Here is a 20,895-nt window from a genome sequence, read left to right on the forward strand (position 1 = left end):
CACTGGACCATTTTCTCATCTTTCCACAGGTTGCTGGAATCACAACTTATAATTAATGCACAGTGATATGGCTTGACCCAGTTTCCTAAATTGGAATGTTTCAGCTAAAACTGATGAAAAATGTGAAATTCTTGTCTTCCAAGCAGAACTAGCTAGATAAACCCCCTCCAGAGCTAATGAGTAAATATATACATTGAAATATATATAATGCATTCTCTTATTCGATAAATATTGATTGACTGCCTACTCTGCATCATTTATGAAGCTTAGAGTTTTTCCTGACTTGTCTCATGTAATCTTCACATGAATTCTGTAAGGTAGGCATTGTTATCCTGATGCACAACTAAGGAAACTAACAGGAATTCGATTATTGGAACAAAGCCATACACCTAGAATGTGGCAGACAAACAGTTAAACCCACTTCCTTGACCCAATGAACCTGCTCTTTTGTGACACCGCATGCCTTCTGTAGGTGCCTCATAAAAGGGGTGACAGAGTTACGTCTGGGCAGACGGGATTGTCTATTAGTCCATTCTCCCACTGCTATAAGAATATATCTGAGACGGGGTAATTTATAAAGGAAAGAGGTTGCATTGACTCGCAGTTCCACTGGCCTGGGGAGGCCTCAGGAAACTTACAATCATGGTGGAAGGAAAAGCAAACATGACCTTCTTCACATGGCGGCAGCAAGGGGAAGTGCTGAGCAACAAGCGGGGAAAGCCCCTTATAAAACCATCAGATCTCATGAGAACTAACTCACTATCATGAGAACAGGATGGGGGAAACTGCCCCCATGATTCAGTTATCTCCACCTGGTCCCTCCCACGACCGATTGAGATTATGAGAATTATAATTCAAGATGAGATTTGAGATTTGGGTAGGGACACAGTTAAACCATATCAGATTGGATGTTTAAGGAGCATGTCAGGTGGCTCAGATGTGCCCCAATATCTCCATCAAACATCCAACTTACCCTGGGACCCAGCAGCTTATCCTTCTCCCTCTGCTTCAGGCAGCTCCCTGGGTGCCCCCATGGCCCCTGGAATGCATTTACTGCCTTTCTCTTTTGCTAGACTCACCAAGTTCATACCTTATGGACACAGTTCCTGTCCTCACAAGTCTCCAGAGCTTAGTTCTATCTTGTTCCTCTTCCCACCATTCCAGGCCCCTCCAAGACTGGACCGGCACTGGGCTTCATCTTCTGAACTGGGCAGCCACATCTCCCCTGCACCCTGACTGGTTGGCAGTCACTGGGCAGCCCAGAACGAGGAGTCAGACAGATTGAGGCTCTTCTGATTGCTCCCTATTTGACTTTGAGAAAATAACTTGATTTCTCAAGCCATGGTTCCCATATCTGAGAATAGAGAGTAATAGCTATCTCACAGGGCTACTGTATGGATGAAATGAGAAGAGATACTGACATTTTTGACGTCCATGTCTGAGAGTCACTCCCCAAGTGCTCTCTTTCACTTCCTCTACACTACCAAAGAAGTAGGGCAAATGGTAAATTGTGTGCCATGTAACTTTTTTCTCTATGATTTATCATCTTTATTTATCTTTAATTTCGGTGAGCAGAATTAGATTTGGTGAATTTAGTTCCTTTTTAAAAGTCAATCCTCAGTATTCCAACATGATTTATTAAATTTTCCTTCCATATTGCTTACTGATGTTCAGCTCATCACACGTTATAGCCATCTTTCATATAATTTGATCTAATTCTGGGTTGCTTTTGTATTATTTATATACAGTTTTCTCTTTATGACTGCACTTCAGCTGTTTTTATTACTATTGCTTTAAAACAGGTTTTATGAAAGCAGACAAATGCTCCCCACCTCTCCTCCCCCGAGCCCTATCAGAATTGATTCTTATTCTTGGCCATTTATTCTTCCTGCTGCACTATTCTGTCAAGTTTCAAGAGAGGTATTAGAGATTTAGATTAGGATTTACAGGGCTACACAGAGGATATAAAGGCTAGCACTTACTTTCAGGAACTTGTGTCTAAATCCCATGAGCCTTGAAATATCAAGTGCGTAGACAGACACACACACACACACACACACACACACACACACACACACACACACAACGCTACTGCCTTCTTGCTCTTCCAATACTTCCACACTGACAAAGTATAGAAAGAAGGAAGTAAAACATGACAGTAACCTGCCAGGCCTGGCTCACATTAAGAGTTGCTGAGATTAAGCTGGAAATTTGTCTAGATTTAAGGGGGATCCCAAGAGCCTCAGAGTCCAGACTGCTCTGCCCATTCCCCATTACATTGACATTTGACTAATCCCATGGTTCTCAAAGTTGAGTTCCCCCAACCAGCAGCATTAACAGTACCTGGAAATTTGTTAGAACTACAAATTCTTAGGTACCTTTTGGGCCTACTGAATCAGAAATTCTGGATATATGGCTCAGTAATCTGAGTTTTAACAAGGCTCCAGGTGATTCTGATGCATGCTCAAATTTGAGAACCACTGGATTAAACAAGCAGAGATTCACTCAAAGTCTACCTCCACCTGTTCCTGGGATTTCAGGCATTCTGGTCAGCTGCATATAAGCGACTTGGAATGCTGTTGCAAATGTACAACAGCACCGCAAAACCAGACACACTGTAACAGGACCACATGTGACCTATAAATGGATGTGAAGAGAATCAATATCTTCACTCTATTGTTCCCACTTGCCAAGAAAATGCAATTCTCTATTTATTCTTGTCTCCTTGAGGAATCAGAAGTAGTCCAGCTTTCTCTACCTGGCTCATAAACATCCTTCGCTGGGTTTATTACAAAGTAGTTAATACATTTTGTTACTGTAAATGCAACCTCTTTAGCTGTAAATTTCCTAATTGATTATGCCTGGTATTCATCCAGCATCCTAGACATTTGTGGGCAATTAGTCAGTTTTCTAAGCTCTTTATTTCTTGTCATTTTTAACGGCTGATTTGTTTGTCTTTTCAGGTTGTCTTTTAGTAGTATTCGTACTTGCTAACTATTTGTGCCTACTATTTACTACGTGTATTTCTGCCTCAGGGAATAGGTGGGAAAGTGGATCTTGCTTGACAAAGGACGATGGGGAAGGGCATTTTAGGGGCCAGCTTGTGCTGAAACACATTCCCACCTTTCTACCTGCCTCACCTCAACTCAGCCTTCATGATTCATCTGGCAGGCCTTCTTTTGGCCCACAGTCCCCTGGTGAGGATATGTCTCCTAGTGTTTTTTATCATACTCTTAAGACTGTAAAAATTCACGTTTGTTCTTATCCAAGTTTTAAAATTTGTTTGCAGAGTTATGTGAACTCCTCTGTAATCATTCTTTTAATTTAGCTTTAATGGTTTCATTTTTATATTTAACTCTTGGATCCATATGGAATTTATTTGCACATGAAGAATGAGGTAAGAAATCCAATTTTCCCCCTTCAAATAACTAACCAGTTTTCTTGACACCGTTTATGGAATAACCCATCCTTGCTGATAAATTTAACGATGCCATTTTAATCAAATACTCAATTCCCATATGTGCTTGAATTCATTTTTGGACTCTCTATTTTCTTACACTGGTCTCTTAGTTTATTTCTGCCTTAAAATGATATTGTATTAAATATCTGTGGCTTTAAACCATGTTTTTGTTTTGTTTTCATTTTTTATTGTGTGGGTTACAACGGTGTTTTGATACCTGATAGTATCATAGTCATGTTCATTATTCTTATTTTTCTGTTTTTTTTTTTCTGATTCCAATTATGTGTTCATCCTACCAGAAAAATCTAGTTTAACTTACCAAATTTCAAACAACATTCGCTTGGTAATTTGATTGGAAAAACACTGAATTTAGAGATTACATTCAGAAATTGAAACTGCTCTATTGAGTACTCTCCTAAAGAAAGACAAGAGAAGTTTTCACTTACTAAAATATTTTTTCTGGTTTTTAATAGAAATTTAAGGCCGGGCGCGGTGGCTCAAGCCTGTAATCCCAGCACTGTGGGAGGCCGAGGCGGGTGGATCACCAGGTCAAGAGATCGAGACCATCCTGGTCAACATGGTGAAACCCCATCTCTACTAAAAATACAAAAAATTAGCTGGGCATGGTGGTGCGTGCCTGTAATCCCAGCTACTCAGGAGGCTGAGGCAGGAGAATTGCCTGAACCCAGGAGGTGGAGGTTGCGGTGAGCCGAGATCGTGCCATTGCACTCCAGCCTGGGTAACAAGAGCGAAACTCCGTCAAAAAAAAAAAAAAAAAAAAGAAATTTAAAGTTTTTAGCATAGCCCCTAACATTGATTGTTAGATTTGTCCCTAAATATTGTGTTTGCTTCTGTTGTAAAAGGCATATTTTCTTCTGATATGGTTTGGGTGTTTGTCCCCTCCCAATCTCATGTTGAAATGTAATCCCTCATTGGAGGAGGGGCCTGGGGAGAGGTGATTGTACCATGGGGCTAGGTCCCTCATGAATGGTTTGGCACCCACCATCCCCTTGGCAACGAGTGGGTGAGTTCTTCCTCTGCGTTCATGTGAGATCCAGTTGTTTAGAAGTGTGTGGCGCCTCCCCTCTCTCTCTTTCTTCTGCTCCCACCATGTGACACCACTGGCTCCCCTTGACCATCTGCCATGATTATAGGCTCCCTGAGGCCTCCTTAAAAGACAGCAGATGCTGGTGCCAGGCTTCTCGTACAGCCTGCAGAACTGTAAGACAATTAAACCTCTTTTCTTTATAAATTCCCAGCTTCAAGTATTTCTTTATAGCAATGCAAGAATGGACTAACATACCTTCCATTAAATTTTCTAACTGGTTACTATTTATAATAATGAAGGTTTGATTTTTGATATAAATTTATAACCAGATGCTGTTTCCTTTCCAAATTTTGTACCTCTTATCTCTTTCTCATGTGTGATAATAGGGGTTCTTATTTCTGATTTTAATGGCAATGCTTTTGGCTTTTTACATTAAGCTGTGATTGTTTGGGGTGGAGGATTATAATTTTTTACAATGCTAAGGAAGTATCCACTAGTATCTATTTCATTAATCTTTTTAAAAATCTGAAATGAAGATTAAGCAATGGCAAATGCATTCTTTGGCATCAGATTTTCTAATATTGAGCCATGCTTACATTCTTGGGCTTTATTTATCTTTGTGTATCTTTCTTTTAGTGTTTTCTGCTTTCTCTCTGCTGATATTTTATTCAGGATTTCTGCATTGGTTGTCATAATCGAGACTAATCTGTAAACTTTTCTTTTTTTCCCTTCTTTTTTTGATCCTTTACTTGTATCAGATTTTGGTATAGAACAGTGTGAAATTCTTCCATCTCTGGAAATAGTTTAAGAAGCACCATAGGGCTTGGTACCGCGGTTCATGCCTCTGATCCCAGCACTTTAGGAGGCTGATGGGGGTAAATCACTTGAGGTTATGAGTTCAAGACCAGCCTGGCCAACATGGAGAAACCCTGTCTCTACTAAAAATACAAAAATTAGCAGGGCGTGGTGGCATGTACCTATAATCCCAGCTACTCGGAGGCTGAGCCAGGAGAATTGCTTGAACCTGGGATGAACCTACAAAACTGGCCTCATGCTTTAGGGGTGAGGATAGGCAAAAAGATAGGTCTTAGATACATTTCTCAATTTCCTCTATAGTCTAATCCTTCTCTAGTAAATTTTGATAATTTTTAAATAAAATGCATTTTATTTAGATTTTCTAATATTTAACCATGGAGGTTGTGCAAAATACTTTATAATCAGTCTTTAAATCTTAAGTTCTTCCTCTTTTCTGAATTCAATTTTATTTGCATTTCCTCCATAGGCTAGGCAGTAGTTTGTCATGTTTAATAATTATTCCAGAAAATCTTTTAATTTTGTGTTCTTGAATCTCTGAATCAAGCTTTATGTTTTTTGTCTTCTACTCAATTGCCTTCTGCTTCTCTCTTCATTAGGGTCTTCCCTCAGCTTTCCTTAGGTTTGCTTTATTATATATTGTCTATATTCTTGAATTAGTTACGAGAAACCAATGTGAGCATCTTGACAGCAAGCTCTACCTGCCATGGGTCATTACCAGCTGTCCCATCCAAAATCCAAGGCTAGACTTAATAGTGAAGGTCTTTCCCTGCCAAAGAACACCTGCAGAGACCAGAAAGTGGCTGTCTCCTCAGATGCACAGATACCAATGTACCAATGTAAGGGCATGTCTTAGTTCATTTGTGCTGCTATTAAAAAAATACAACAGACTGGATAGCTTACAAAGAAGAGAAATGTACTTTTTATAATTATGGAGGCTGTGAAGTTTAAGATCAAGATGCTGGCATTGGTTTCTGGTGAGGGCTGCTGTCTGTTTCCAAGATGGTGCCTGTCGCTGTGTCCTCATATGGCAGAAGGCAGAAAAGCAAAGGGATGCTCCTTTCAACCTCAAGCCCTTTTATAAGGGTGCTAATCTCATTCATGAGGACAAAGCCCTCATGACTTAATCACTTCCCAAAGACCACAGCTCTTCATATTATTTGTATTGGGGATTCAGTTCCTGTATGAATTTTGAAGGGGACATCATGGCTCAAACCATAACAACACACAAGAATTATGCAGAATCAGGGAATCGTGACACTTCCAAAAAAAAGCCAATAAAGCTGCAACAATGGACCCTACAGAAATGGAGATCTACAAAATGACTGACAAATAGTTCAGAATGACCCTCTTAAAGAAGGTCAGTGAACTAAAAGAATATATACAAAGAAAATTAAATGAAATTTGGGAAAGAATGCATAGACAAAATGGGAAATTTGACAGTGAAATAAAAACAATTAAAAATAGAACTTCTAGAGATAAAAAATATAACAAGTGAACTGAAAAATTTAATAGAAAACTTCAACAGAAAACTTGCTTGAGTAAACAGAAGGAAGAACCAATGAGCTTGAAGATACGACATTTGAAATTATCCAGTCAAATAACAAAAAAGAATGAAGAAAGCCTCCAGGAATTATGGGATACCATCAAGAGATCCAACATTCACATAATAAAAGTTGCTGAAGGAGAAAAGAGAGAAAAAGAGCCAGAAAGCACATATTAAAAAATAAGGGCTGAAAACTTTCCAAATATAGGAAAAGATGCCAGTACCCAGGTATAGGAAGCACAGAGATCTCTTATTAAATTCAACCCATAGAGGAGTTCACCAAGATACATAATAACCAAACTATCAAAAATCAAAGACAAAGAAAAACGTCTGACAGCTGGGTTTTGACTCAGCTGATATATACTCTTCAAATAGCTGGTTGAACATAGAGTAAATGGTCACAGGAAAACAAAATGTTTCCTCCTCTCCTAGTAAATACAGTTTATCTGCAGAAGGAAGATAAGGGCCTCTACGTCTAAGGCAGGTTCTTAACCTTGAAATTATTGACACTTGGGACTGAGTAGTTCTTTGCTGTGGGGCACTGTCTGTTTGCAGGATGTCTAGCAGCATCCCTGTCTTCTAGCCACCAGATGCCAGTAGCACTCTCCAGACCTCCAGTTGTGACAATCAAGAATGTCTCCAGGCATTGCTAAGTGTCTTCCTCTGTTGAGAGACATTGACCAAGAACAAACACTCCACACCTTCCTCCTAGGCTTCCCACTCACCTATTCCCATCCGTTCCCTTCAAACAGAGCTTCCGAGTGAGCTTTGTGGCAGAAGTGATGCTTTGTAACAGGGAGAAAGCCTCTGCTTTGACTTCTAGAAGCTCCTCTCTCTGATGATACCTTTCAAAGTTAGGGTAAAAGCTTGTAATCCTATATTTAGTTGAATGCTACCTTGCTGATGTGTCTTCTGTTTCAGTTTTTAAATTAATTTTACGGAGAGGGAGATTATGTGCTTCTTTATACTCCACCATCTTTCCACAGCTGTCTCTTCTCTTGGTCGCAGCTCTGAGTTCTTTTCACTGCATGTCTGACAGGGAAATGTCAGGTTACAGTAAAGTTATAATTAAATCTATCGTCAGCTCTTATCAGGTGGCATTAAACAGAGGAATCTGGAATAAAGCACAATGTTCTCTAAAGGGAGAAATATTTTTACACGAATATTTTGGTATTTGTTAATGTACTGGAGTTAATAGAGAGGTGTAGGAAGTGCTGAATAGAAACCCAATTTGTAGTGATGATTGCCAAATTAAGATTAGCACAGAAACCTGTCTGGAGTGGGAGGTAAAGTCTGCTGTTCCAAAGACGAGGATTTGAAGGTGTAGGTGGAGAGAGTGAGAAAAACGGAACGTAAATGCTCTTGTGACAGGAATGAGAAAAGAGCCTGCAGGTCTCCTGAGAGCCAGGCATATAAATTCAGAAGTAGATGTGACACCCACCCCAGAGATGACCAGAAATGGCCATTCCTTAATCCTGACCTTGTTGAAATCCTTTAAAAGCATCAGATAACTTCCAGCTTGCAAAGAACTTTTATATATTTAGCATTTTAAGTAAAACCGGTAAAGGTATGTGATGGCCTAATAAAGGGATTTGTAACGGGATTCCTAAACAGACAAAGGCGTAATTATCATTAGCCAAGGAAAATCGCTGGGAAGAGGACTTAGCTGAAAGCCGCTAACATTCAACATTCCCTGCAGCCAGAAGACTAAGTGTTTCAGTCCTGAAGGTGGGAGAAATCTGGGTGGCAAATGACAGCCTCCCTTGTGCCACTCAGATCCACTTGCTTTGTAGAAATTTTGAGAGCAGCTCCTTCAGGATTCTGGTGGGCCTCTTTTCCTGGGGGAAAGGTACAAAAATATAGTAATTGGGTGGACTGTAGCTTTGCCTTGCCACTGGTCTCAAGATCACGGCTGGTCCTTATTATCTTCTTTCTCTATCATGCATTTGGAAGTCCCCTCACTCTTCGTGAGCACTTCTTCTGATCTATGTAGTTTACCTTTTGGAGGTTACCTGCGGACTAAACCCTTGGTCATGTCTTTCTCAAGCCATGGCAGCAACACTTGACCATTTTCCATGAAAACTGGGTAGGGGAGTGCTAAGAGAAGCCCCAGTGCATCACTTTGGTCTCAAACACATTTTTCTCTGCTCCTCTTTGGATGACAGCCGCCTTACTTTTGCCTAATCAAAGTCAATTACCACAGCTAGAATGGTGACTCCTTTCCTTTTCTGTCAGCAGAAATTGCCCACAGTGACCATGCAGCAGCCAGAATTGGAAATTTAATAGGACTCGTATAGCCTTTGATGGAATCGTTCCTCCAACCTGAGGTCAAGATCTCTAAACTCACAGGCTCCAAAGTTGTGGGAACAGGATGCAGACATTCCCTACGGGGTGGCTGGGAGTAATGTAAGTAGGACCATTCCTCCCTCCACCCCTTAGTTCCCAGACCCACATAACAGGGAACCACTGAAGTCCTTTGCATAAAGAAATGGCAATTGCACCGCACTAATGTTGAGGATAGACCACAAGGAATGTATTTGAGGCAGGAAGCCCAGTGATGAGGCTGTTAGAATTGTCCAGGCAGGAAATTATGTGGGCCTAATAATGGAATATTATTAGAGCCTGACATTTTCTTCAGCAGGAAAGCAAGATCTTGGCATCCAATTAGTGTCTCTGGGTACATCAGGAGGCATACTGCAGGTTAGGAAAGACATTTTTTAAGCTTTCTCTGCACTCATATAAGCAAACCTATTACAGGATCATTCCAAAAATAACTGAGCCAAACTGGTGAGCTGCAGCTTGGCTGTACGTCAGCTTGATCAGCAGAGACACATAAATACTGTCACTTCAAAAAAACAGACAGACAGGTAGACTCTGTATCAGCCCCACCAAGAGTGGGGCCGGGGATTCTGCCCCCGACCCTTGTTCTTTGTTTATTCCTCCGTCCCAGAGTGTTTATGGCTATCCACCTGGAATTCAAGGTATTCACCTATGTAGTTACCACCTGCTCTAGACTCTGTGATCCCACAGAGCAAGAATCTTGTCCTATACTATTCTGCACCCTGACCATGCCTATTACAGCCCCTGGACCAGAGATCAAGCTCAGTAACTGTTAAATGGAATTAAAAAATCTTGCAAGCCAGATCACAAAACTACTGTCAATAACCAATAACAACAATAATCATCATCATAGGTAACATTTACTAGGCCCTTCCTATGGGCCAGACACACTGCTAAGGGATTCTGATGCATTCTTTTAGTTAGTTCTTCCAAAAACACTGTGAGGTCAGTGTTATGATTGTCTCCATTTTGCACAGAAAGAAACTTTAGCACAAAGAGTGAAGTGATTTGCCAAAACCACCCTGCTACTAAGTGGCTGTCCCATTTGTCAAAAAAAAAATAAAAGGCCTAGGAGGGTGCTACCACTGTAACCCTGCAAATGTGATACCAATTTCAACAAGATTCCAGACCGATCTGTGAGATTAATATCTACTAGGCATTTTGGGTGATTACTAGGAAACAGCACATGTTCGTTAAGAACAAGCCATGCTAAGTTAACCCCGTTTTTCTTCCCATTATTCATTCCACCCCAGCATCCCTGAAAACTCCCTTTATCAATGGCCGTGTATTCCAAATCCTGCCCCACGCCCCCAACCCTGCTGCACAACCTCCAGCCATATGCTCCGCTGAGAGTTTCACACGTCCCTTTTACGTAGGCATTTATTTTCAAGGAATCAAAGGTGTCATCGCAGTTTCCCTGTCATTCCTCCTCCACAGCTGCTTCCCTGTCCCTGCACAGCTTCCCACCGTTCAGCCTTGGGTAGGGCGCACTTGGAAAGAGAGATGCAGCTGCCTTCACCTGTGCCCAGCCTCGAGGTTTCTCGGCTTGCCCATTAGAAGGGCAGGCTTGCTTACAATGGCCCAGGCTTCAACAGGAAGGAACTGGAACTCCACCCCTACTGCTGCCCATGTGATTTAACCATCACTTCAACCTCTCACTTCCCTCAGGAGTGAAAAGGTTGCTTCAGGGAGGTCGCAATAAAGTACAAACATGGATATAAGGAACTCCTAAAGCTCAACAGCCCAAATCCAAATAACCTGGTTTAAAAAATTGGGGAGTGGACTTGACTAGACATTTCTCCAAAGAAGACATACAAATGACCAATAAGTATATGAAATCACCTAATTATCACTAATCATCATAGAAATGAAAATGTAAATCAACAGCGCAGTAAAACATCATCTCACACCCATTAGGACAGTTATTAACAAATAATCAGTGATCAAATAATGAATAATCAGAAAATAATGAGCGTTGTTAAGAACGTGAGAAGTTTGAATACCTGTGCTCCCTTGGTGGGAATGTAAATTGGTACAGCCGTTGCGGTAAACAGTATGGAGATCCCTCAGAAAGTTAAAAATAGAACTACCATACAATCCAGCAATTCAACTTCTGAGTATTTATTTAAAGGATTGAAAACAGGATCTTTGCACTCCCATGTTCACTGCAGCACTATTCACTATAACCAAGAGGTCGAAACCACCTAAATATTCAAGGGATAAACAGATAAACAAAATGTGGCATATACATACAATGGAATGTTATTCCGTCTTAAAAGAAGGAAATCCTGCCTCATGCAACCACATGGATGAACCTGGAGGAATTATGCTAAACGAATCAAGTCAGTTACAGAAAGATAATGCTGCCTGATTCCACTTACATGAAACCTCAAAAGTAGTCAAACCCACAGAAGCAGAAAGTAGAATCGTGGCTTCCAAAGGGGAAGCAGAATGGTAGTTGTTGCCCAGTGGGTGCAGAGTTTCACTGTTCAAGAAGAACAAGTTGTAGAGGTCAGGCGTGGCGGCTCATGCCTGTAATCCTAACACTCTGGGAGGATCGCCTAAGCCCAGGAGTTTGACCAGCCTGGGCAATATAGTGACATCTTATCTCTAAAAAGCAAAACAGGCCAGGTGTGATGGTTCACGCCTGTAATCCCAGCACTTTGGGAGGCTGAGGTGGGTGGATCACCTGAGGTCAGGAGTTCGAGACCAGCCTGGCCAACATGGTGAAATCACACCTCTACTAAAAATACAAAAATTAGCCAGGCCTGGGGGCACAAGCCTGTAATCTCAGCTGCTTGGGAGGCTGAGACATGAGAATCACTTAAACCCAGGAGGTGGAGGTTGCAGTGAGCCAAGATTGGGCCATTGCACTGCAGTCTGGGTGACAGAGCAAGACTCTGTTTCAAAAAAAAAATTATTATTATTATTATTTTAAAAAAGAAAAAGTTCTAGAGATCTGCTATATAACATTGGGCTTATAGTTAGCTACACTGTACACTTAAAAATTTGAGGGTGGATTTCATGTTATGGTTTTTTTTTTTTTTTTTTTTTGAGACGGAGTCTTGCTCTGTCGCCAGGCTGGAGTGCAGTGGCGCAGTCTTGGCTCACTGCAGCCTCTGCCTCCTGGGTTCAAGTGATTCTTCCGCCTCAGTCTCCTGAGTAGCTGGGACCACAGGCGCGTGCCACCACGTCCAGCTAATTTTTGTAGTTTTAGTAGAGACGGGGTTTCACCACGTTGGCCAGGATGGTCTCGATCTCTTGACCTCGTGATCCACCCGCCTCGGCCTCTCACAGTGCTGGGATTACAGGCGTGACCCACCGCGCCCGGCCATGTTATGTTTTTACCACTATTTTGTAAAGGAAAAAAATGTGAAACTAATAAGCATCATCTGTTCCTGACCACATCACTTTTAGACTTAATTGAAAGGCAGGGGGAAGGACAGCACATAATCTAGAGCCATTTCACTCTGTCCCTCAAAATTTATCTTTACCTGGGTGGCAACAGTGTGGGCACATGGGTGTGTAAGAATTGGGGTTTATATAGAGAACAAATTCATAAGCTGTGTACAGCTTCAACATTTATACATTAGTGCAGTTTATGTATAATGTTATACTAAAATAAAAATGGAAATTAAAGGGTAAGAAAACAACTCGATGCTTGAAGAAGCTTGATTGACTAGAAGAATTTAGACTATCTCTTGGGATCAGTGAATGTCACGGAATATTCCGAGCAGGAGAGGGTCCCACTAGGAGCTGTGCTTTCTCTGGAAGCTTCTCGAAGTTTCTGGCCTTCTGTGCAGGCCATGGAGACATACCTTCACTCTCCCATTGCCCTAAGCTCCTTGGGGGCGGGCTTCCTGCCTGCTTCATCGAAGCCCCCGATTCAGTGTCTAGCACGGTCGCTGGCTCCAAGCTGGCTGACTAATTAAGGATGGGGACACCCTAATCGCTTCTGGGAAATCAATGGAGAAAGCTCAAGGCCAGCCCACTCAAGTCAACCGGCACCAATAGGGCACCTGCTGTATGCAGAGTCATGAAATGGACCCTAGAGAAGCTGCTTTGAGAACAGAAATGCTCCCAAATTTCCCTCCCACAAAAGAAGGGCCCTCTCTCTAGGTGGCTTTTCTTAGAAGCTCCGGCTGATGGTTTTCAATTTCGAGTCCCACCCAAAGAGACTCTTTGACATTACAGGACTTGCCTGAAGATGCAGCTTGCAGACTCCAGCTCAAGCAGGTTCCAAAAGGAGCTTAATGAAGAGGCTTTAGGGTTAAAACAATCTCTCGCTGCCATGGCAACAGTGCAGGTCATTAAAGAGAAGGCACTTAGGGCTGGCTAGGCTCCTGTAGGTCCTGGGGCTGGTAGGAATCACGGTCCATAAGGCAAGAGGGATGGGGGGCCAGAGAGAAGACTAGTCAAGGAGGCAGAGGCTGCCAAAGTGCCCCATCCTCCTCTAGGATGCAGAATGGAAAGGACTGAATACATGTGGCATCCTCACATGGAATGATCCACCTCTCAGGACAGGTGATGTTTGAAGAGGGGTTGAGAAAAACCCTCCTTACTCAGGGCTGACTCAGGAGGCTCCCTTAGCAGGTCCCCACATCTGGACACTTCAGAATACCTGCAGCTGTAACCAAAAAGCAGGGAATGGGGAGCTGGAATATACACTCTTCTGGGCAGGTACCCCATCCCTGAGGGGGCTGAGGGAAGAGGGAGAAAAAAGGGGATAGAGAGAGGAAAGGATGACGGGAGGTCTTAAGACAATGAACACAGCCCTCTCTGCCTGGAGCCCCAAGGTAAATGCAGGGGAATCAGAGGCCAGTCTGGCTCCTACAGCCTTAAGATTTTGTTGATCACAAGACAGTCACCAGCATCATGAGCAGAGTCAGAGAGGAATTTTGAGCCCAGCTCAGAGGCAAAAGCTTTCCCAAGACATTTCAGCATAATTCACCATCCCTGACCAATTCAGGGCCTTTCCCATCACCATAACAACATACATATCATAACAATCAGCAGGACGCTTTATCAGAAGGGATGAACAAAGTCAGCCTACAAAGGTAATTTACCCCCAGTTCAGAAGAATTTGTCATCCGGGTTCTCCTAGACAATCAGGAAAGCTGCTGAGGGTACCCACCCTGGGCAATCAGAACCAAAGGCTCCTGAACTTGGCACAAGGCACTCTGCTAGATGGCAGAAGCCCATTGATCATAGACATCAATAGATAAGGTGAACTCCAATGCTCTGTAGCCCCTAAGAACACAAATGGGGAGGCTGAAGAATTTCAGCTCTAACTGCCTTTCACCACAAAAAGGAACTAGAGAATATTCTGTGATGAGAGGTGCTACAAGATATCATCAAGAATGTGAGCTATCACGGAACGGTAAATGTACAATTCCATGCCACTGAAGGGCAGAGGAATGCAGGCCAAGCTACTGGACAGGTTTGAAAGAGCCGCTGCATGTGGTAGCCTCAAGCTGAGCACCCAATACAGAGTGGCCCTGTCCCATCATGCGCTTCTGCAGCAAAACAGACCTGCTTCAGAACTAGAGGTCAGGACCACAGATAGTGGCCTGGAGGTTGGATGGCCACAAACACCAGAGCTCACCAGCTTGGACATGGAGCACACAAAGAGGAAGAAGGAGCTGATCTGCTAAGCCCGGTCATAGACGGCATCTAAGCAGCTCTAGGCAGAATGTCTTGGGGGTGAGGGTGCACACATGGCAGACACCAGGCCACAGACACACTCAATGCAGCTGGTTCTGGAGGTAAATGGGGGCCAAAGCAGCCCCCAGGGGAGAGAGGACTGAGACCTGGGCAGGGTCCAGGGCCAGACAAGAAGGCTGTAGTTGAAGGCAGGGAAACCAAGAGAGAAGTCCAGAGTTTGGGGGCCTCGGAGCTTTGGCTGTAGGTTTTTGGGCATCACCCAGCTCAACAATCTGTTCTTTTTTTTGTTTGAGTCTCACTCTGTCACTGAGGCTGGAGTGCAGTGATGCAATCTCAGCTCACCGCAGCCTCCGCCTCCCAAGTTCAAGCGATTCTTCTGTCTCAGCCTCCTGAGTAGCTGGGACTACAGGTGCACGCCACTACGCCTGGCTAATTTTCTGTATTTTTAGTAGAGATAAGGTTTCATCATATTGGCCAGGCTGGTCTGGAACTCCTGGCCTCGTGATCTGCCTGCCTCAGCCTCCCAAAGTGCTGGGATTACAGGTGTGAGCAGCCACGCCGAGCCACAACCTGTTCTTTAGATGGGGAAGCAGAGACCCCGAGATCACATAAAGAGCCCCTTCCAGCCCCAGATCAGGCCCAACCCCCAAGGTTCCAATGGACAGCGGCCTTCAGAATGTCCATGAGGCCCCTGTGAAGTGGGGGCTGGGATGCCTTGCCATCTTGTAACAAACAGCAGAACTCAAGCATACCCCACTTTCACCCCAACCCCTCAAAACCCTGGGAGTGTTCCCTGGGGCTGCTTTGGCCCCCATTTACCTCTAGAACCAGCTGCATTGAGTGTACCCACAGCCTGGTGTTCCCTGTGTCTGCGCCCTCAGCAGGAGATTACCCTCCAACGACACAGTGCCTTTTGCTAGTGAGCTTATGCATACTTAAAGCATGGAATGCAAGAGAGATGAGGCTGTGCCTCCGACCTTCCTTCTCCACTGCCCTTCCTTATCAGAACACAGCTTCTCCTCTACATAACTTTGGGAAAAATAGCTCAAGACTAGTGTTTTAAAGGGGCCCAAATTATTAGCATAATGGTAACACCGCATGCCCAGTCCAGCCCTGCTCATACTTCTTGTTCCTGCAGCCCTGCAGTGGTTGAGTTAAAAACAGCCTAGATAGGTGGGTGGCGTGGAGCAAGAGCACCGTGCTGGACTCAGGAGGACTGGGATGGTGTCCTCGCTTTTATAAATGGCCATTGAGGACTCCTTCACGAAGGGGTATTCCAGTGTAAGAGGGTGCCTGGTGGGAGTTTTCTTGTTGCTCTGAAATATCAACTAAAAGAGACATGTGAGAAGAAACTGTGACACCTACACCACATTTGGAAGTCCAGAGCACCACCAGCATTGGGGTCAGCCACTGGGTAAGAGGGTAGATTTAGAGATGCCATTTTGAAGACTCAGCCCTGTAATTCCCCCTACCCTACCCTATGGACAGAGAGGAGGACAGGATGTGGGGACAGGCGCTGTTCAGGAAATGCTGTATTTGTGAGGAGAGAGACTGTCATCCTCCTCTTCCCTGTGGCGATGGGACACAGGGTGTCTTTCCCAAGAAAACATTTAAATCTGGGGGAGTGCCTTCAAAATGAAAAGATTAGATTTGGTTCCCTGGTTAGGTGTCTGCTTGGTCTCCAGACTTTCATCTACCCCCGTGTGTCCAGAGCTGGGAGGGACTCTCTGGAGAAAGGGGCGTCATGAGGACCACAGCCAGGAGGACAGAAGGTCAAGGTCACCACCTCTAACCACCAGTCTCTAAGAGGGTAGAAAATAGACCCCACCTGGCTACAGCTGGTGGCTTGACAGTGCTGGCCAGGCAAAAATCAACAGCAATCAGGGTGTGAGGCTCTTTCTCCTACTACATCTACTCCAGAGAAGGAGTGCCAGGATGGGGAGGGGAGGAGGGAGTGAGAGCAAACCTGCCCTCACTCCAATCCAGCTACCAGACTCCACCCCAAACAATTAGTGCGCCCGACCTCACCTGCTCTGGGGAGAAAGAAGAGAAGAAAAGCTTCAAATAGATAGATGTGAGATCAACATTTTAAAATGATCAGGGCTGAGTTCTTCAGAGTCGCAAGTGACTGGACTTTCTGGATGTCAGCTGTGCCAACATTAGTGCAGCTGTCACCCAGAGGAACCGCATAACCGCAGTCAGGGCAGGCGTGGGAAATGGGGGAGGGGATAGAACAGCTCATTTCACGTACATATCCTAATAAGTTGCAACTGCTTAATAAACTATGTATGCTAACGCCAATTTGTTGACTCAGATGTTTTCTAAAACCTGGAGGCAGGAAGGTGAGGCTCATGCTCAGGGACCCCAGACGTGACCAGAGATGAGGCTGCATAGCAGAGCAGGGAGAGGTCCTGCTGCTAAGGCCAGTTGGGGTCACATGGGGACGGACAGGAATGCCAGGCTGGGGGTCTAGATTTGAGTCCAGGCAATGGAGAGAGAGGGAGAAGAACTGGGTGCCTACAGAGTGACGAGGCATTCTCTCTGTGGAAGTTCATTCCCAAGGGCTGCCTGACCACCTGCATGTGACCCAGGGATTGGGCCCTACTGTGTAGGATCCAGGCAGAAAGATCTGGAGGCAGTGGGCCATCCACACTTCACAGCGCCTTTGGTGCAGCCACCAGCCTGTGGCCAGTGCCCTCAACTGAGTTCACACAATTCCAGAGTTTCTCTGGTATCACACTGTATGGTTGCTTGTTATTACACTTCCAAGACATCTTATCCCAAACTGTGAAAGTCTCAATGGCAGGGAGGGTTCTTATCATTTCACTCTCCCAGCACCAGCAAGGACCCTGATCACAGTAGCTGTTGAATAAATGTTTCTTGAATGAATGGCTGGATAGGTAATAGAATGACCAAACAAACAGAAGAATGAATGGATGAGTGGATGCTGAATTAACCCTTTAGAATAGAAGCATTATAAATGTGTCCAGGCTCTCAACCGAAGCCTCAGAAAACAGGAGACATTTTTGTATGAAATATCTGTGATCTTCCGTATACGACTGAGCTAATGACAGCCCTGACTAACGTAAACTGTGCCCTCCAGAATATCACAAAATCAAAGCTTCAAGTGTCCACCCTCTAGTGTCCAATTGCTAGACTGCACCACTGCTTTTTAACTTGTATAAGCACAGCTGTTTTCCAGAAAGATGACGCAGGGCTTTCTGAATAGGGACACAAGGGATGTGACTTGGAGTCATTCCACTTTTCTGTCCCTGGAGGGAAAGACATTGATTTGCACATCTTATGTTCCCAGCAAGGAGCTTGTGTGGCATCCCAGCTATCTTCAGGGTGACCGTTCTACCACAGCACATACATTTGCAAAGTAGAGCCTTATGATTATTTTCTAAAACTTGATAGAGAAAAGTTGGCGGGATTCCAAATTCATTTGCATTATCCAAAGAAATGTCACCATTACAAGTGACAAAGAAAGAAAAGAAAGTGCTATCTGATCCTATAAGCATAATTTCAAATGATGAACATTGTTCTTAATTTTTTATCATTTATTTGGGTAAGAAAATTTCTAGTCAGCGTGTATTGAATTTAAAAATCGTAATCAGGAATTGCATCTAGCCATTTCAGGTATAAAATCTGATTTTTTTTAAAGGTAGATGCAAACTCAAGTTTCTTACTAAGAAATTTGATAATTTTATTTATAGGTTTCATATAAATTTAATATTTAGTATTTTGTATTTTCCTGATATCTTCTATTATTTCATCCATCCTAATTATATATTATAGAGAAAGTATAATGAATTTATTCACCTAGCCGCTTAAATGTTCCAAAATTCCTTCCAGTTTACCCTTATGTGCAAGGCAAATGTTTTCTGTGTGTGCAATGATGGGAAAGAATGTTGGAAAGCACTTGGATAGAGGTGGCTTATTTTAACTCAAAACTGCTAAAATTCTTTAACATTCTCGTTAAAAGTATACAATTCTAGCATAGGCTTAGATTGTAATAACGCAAAGCTCATTTAACTGGAAAAAATATAAGAGGTCAGCCTCTACAGAAGCTATAAAACTTGGCTGCCACAATTAATGTATGGCAGATTGTGTTTTCCAACAACATCTTCCCTCCCAAATGATCTTCTTACTTTGTGATTTTGGCATCCGTCCCATAATAAAATGGGGTCTGTGTTTTCTTCCTCTTAAATCTGGATTCGTGACAAAAATGGAAGATGTACTGTTTGACTTCCAAAGCTAGGTTATAGAAAGTAATACATATTCTTGCTGGTACTCCTGGTACACTGGTTTTTTGGAACTCAGCCACCATGCTGTGAGGAAGCCCAAGCAGCCCCCTGAGGAAGTCATGTGTAAGGGTTCCAGCCAACAGTCCCAGCTGAATTCCCAGCTGATGGCCAGTACCAACTTGTCAGTCATGTGAATGAGACATCTTGAAAATTCATCCTTTAATCCCAGGTTGAACCACTCCTGCTGACACTACACAGAGTAGAAACAAGCTATTCCCAAGCCCTGCCAAAAGTTCAGCTTTGTGAACAAAATAAATGAGTATTGGCATTTAAGCCACTAAACTTTACAGCAGTTAGTTACAAAGAAATAGATAGCGAGAACAATGAAGAAACAAAACTCAGCTAAACTAGGCCAGAGGAGGATAAATCAGAAATACTCATGAAAAGCTCTCAAAAATATACATGCCCTTATACTCAGCTCTTCCACTTTTGGGAATTTAATCCCAAAGAATGAATTAAAGGTGTGTGCCCAAGATTTCACTACAAAAGTATTCTTCAAAACAGCTGAAAGCTGAAAACAATCTAAATGTTCAACAGAGAAGTGAGTAATCCAATTATTGCACACAAAATTCTGTTGTTCTAAAACCTGACCACCAGAATCATTTGGGGATCCTTCTAAAGAAAAGAAAAACGAGTAGCCCTTCCTTGAGTTACCTTGTTGATAAATATTAAGGCTGTTTCCAGCTTGGGGCTATTACGGTCTTGTGATATATTACACTTCTATCCTTAGATATCCTTCTTCTTCCTAGAAGCGGGCTAGCTGCACCACAGGTAGGCACAACTTCCATTGCAATCATTTCTCACGAAATCTATAGCAACTTATATTCAATTCATATGACTTTCCGTTTCTCTACGCCCTCACCAGCCCCGGGTATGGCTGGCTTCTTAGATTTTATCAATGACATGTATAAACATTGGCTTTGCCTTAATCTGAGCTTCCCTGATTACTGCTAGAGTTGAGCAGACGTTTATTTTTCACTTACATTTCCTCTTCTAGGAATTGCCTCTTTACATCCTTTATCCGTTTTTTTTTTTTCTTCTATGTTGTTTGTCTTTTTCTTATCAATTTGGAGGAATTTGATCATTAAGGATATCACCCTTTGTCAGTCATATGGGCTTTAGGTATTTTCTCTCAGGCCTGTGCTGGCCAATATGGTAGCCACCAACCACCTGTGACTGTACACATCTAAACTAAATTAAATAAAATCTAAAGTTCTTTTCTTAGTCAGACTAGCTTCACTGCAAGTATCCAGTAGCTATATATGGCTGATGGCTACTGTATTGGACAGTACAGAATAGAACGTTTCCCTTAACACCCGAAGTTATACTCCAACTACTGTTCATCTTTCTTCTATGTCTATGTTAACTTTGGCCATACCTAATTTGAAATTTTTATATAATCTCTTCTGTATGGCTCCTAGGTATGAAGAAAGCCAACCGTGGCTGGGTGCAGAGACTCACACCTGTAATCACATTTTGGGAAGACAAGGCAGGAGGATTGCTTGAGTCCAGGAGCTTGAGATCAGCCTGGGCAACATAGAGAGACCCCTATCTCTACAAAAAAAAAAAAAATTAATTATCCCAGTGTAGTGGCACATACCCATAATCCCAGCTACTCCAAAGCCTGAAGCAGAAAAATCAGGTGAGCCCAGGAATTTGAGGCTGCAGTGAGCTACATCGCACCACTGAACTCCAGCCTAGGCAACAGAGCAAGACC

At 43.1% G+C, this 20,895-nt stretch overlaps 1 long non-coding RNA gene across 1 annotated transcript in view; it reads left to right on the forward strand.

Annotated features, from left to right (window-relative positions):
- LOC119468304 overlaps nt 1-20,895 on the forward strand; it is a 103,059-nt gene that overhangs the window by 40,309 nt on the left and 41,855 nt on the right. The gene's annotated exons all lie outside the window — the stretch shown is intronic.

The sequence above is a fragment of the Cebus imitator genome, unplaced genomic scaffold (genome assembly GCF_001604975.1).
Source record: "Cebus imitator isolate Cc_AM_T3 unplaced genomic scaffold, Cebus_imitator-1.0 Scaffold410, whole genome shotgun sequence".
Lineage (NCBI taxonomy): Eukaryota > Metazoa > Chordata > Mammalia > Primates > Cebidae > Cebus > Cebus imitator.